Genomic DNA, 1,467 nt, shown 5'->3' on the forward strand with positions numbered 1-1,467 from the left:
AGGGCACCGGGCTGGGTGGAGGGCACCGGACTGCGAGGAGGGCACCGGGCCGGGAGGAGGGCACCGGGCTGAGTGGAGGGCACCGGGCTGCGAGGAGGGCACCGGGCTGGGTGGGAGGGCTGGTGAAGGAACGAGCAAAGCCAGCACGTTGTGGGCAGGAGACCCGCCGGCCTGGCCCACGTGAGGAACTGTGGTGGCGGAGACTCTTCCAGCTCAACCCTGGGAAACTCGACGGATGCCAGCAGCTCCTGGCCCCAAATAGCGGCAGAAGAGCCGGCGCGCTGGGAGCCGGGGCTATTTCTGGTTTCCCGAAAAAGGCCGCTGTGCCTATTTCTCTGCCGCCTTTATTTCTGGATGGGAGCGGGGAAGAGGCTTTTTTTGGTGAGAAGGTGGGCTGTGTTCTGTCAAGAGCTGAAACTTCAGTCCCTGGGAAACTGAAACATGCCAGAGGAGGCGAAGCTGGAGGCCCTGGAGATGGGCAAGTTCCGACCGCTTGCACCAGCCCAGAGGGGCAGAGGACAGTTCAAGGTCACACACAAGCTGCTGGCCGGCCCAACGAGGGAACCAGGTGTCCCGAGTCACACACCACTGCCCTGTACACGCTGCCAGTGGCCGCACTCACCCGGCTGCTGCGGGACTAGCAGGAAGCCACAGGCCGAGGACCAACCGGTGGATCCCGAGGACAGTGGGGTGGGAAGAGCAGATGGCGCTGGGAAGTGTCGCTCTGAAGCCCGACTCTGAACCTGGGCTCGCTACTCACTAGCTGTGAGCGTCCGAAATGACTGAACTCGCGGGGCCTTGCTCTCCCGTCTGTAACCGGGAGCCAGGCCTCCCTGGTACCTAACAGGCACCCAGCAGGCAGGCACTGTTTCTGGTACCACGCTGGGCACGGCCAGCTGGGGTCACCCACAGGGGATCCTGGGTCGTGGCCACTGGTCCGTGTTCAGCGTCCTGGGGTGTGTCGCTGCCGACCTCCCCCTCTCTGGCCTGCTCCCGGAGCCCAGCACGGTGCCGGCAGGGCAGGCTCTGCCTGTGGCTGTGAAGGGAGCCTCGGTGGGGTACCCGACCCACATGCCAGACCTGGCCTGCCAAACGCCCTCACACCCTCATGCGCCCCCCTCCACCCCCCGTCTCGCCCAGGGCTTTCCATTGGAAAATGACAGGGCAGTCACCTCCATCCCCTCCGCCTGCCTTTCGCTTCGCCAAAGAACGTTCCGGCACGAGCATCGCGTTTGTCTGCTCTGCCAGGACTGCGACTGAACTTTCCCTTTTTATTGCTCTTACTGGACGTGCCATCAGTACTTTCCCATGACTTTGCATGTCCTGTCACCCGACCGGCGACATTTTCTCTAGTTCACATTTGTGCCAACTCCCCCCCCGCCCCCCCAGGACTCCAATGCGCATCTCAGGCACAAGGCCTTGTGCTGGGGATAAGTCATTTCCACAGGCCCCGCTCCCCACGGTGGG

Source organism: Myotis davidii, unplaced genomic scaffold (assembly GCF_000327345.1).
Source record: "Myotis davidii unplaced genomic scaffold, ASM32734v1 scaffold1703, whole genome shotgun sequence".
In the NCBI taxonomy this organism is placed as follows: domain Eukaryota; kingdom Metazoa; phylum Chordata; class Mammalia; order Chiroptera; family Vespertilionidae; genus Myotis; species Myotis davidii.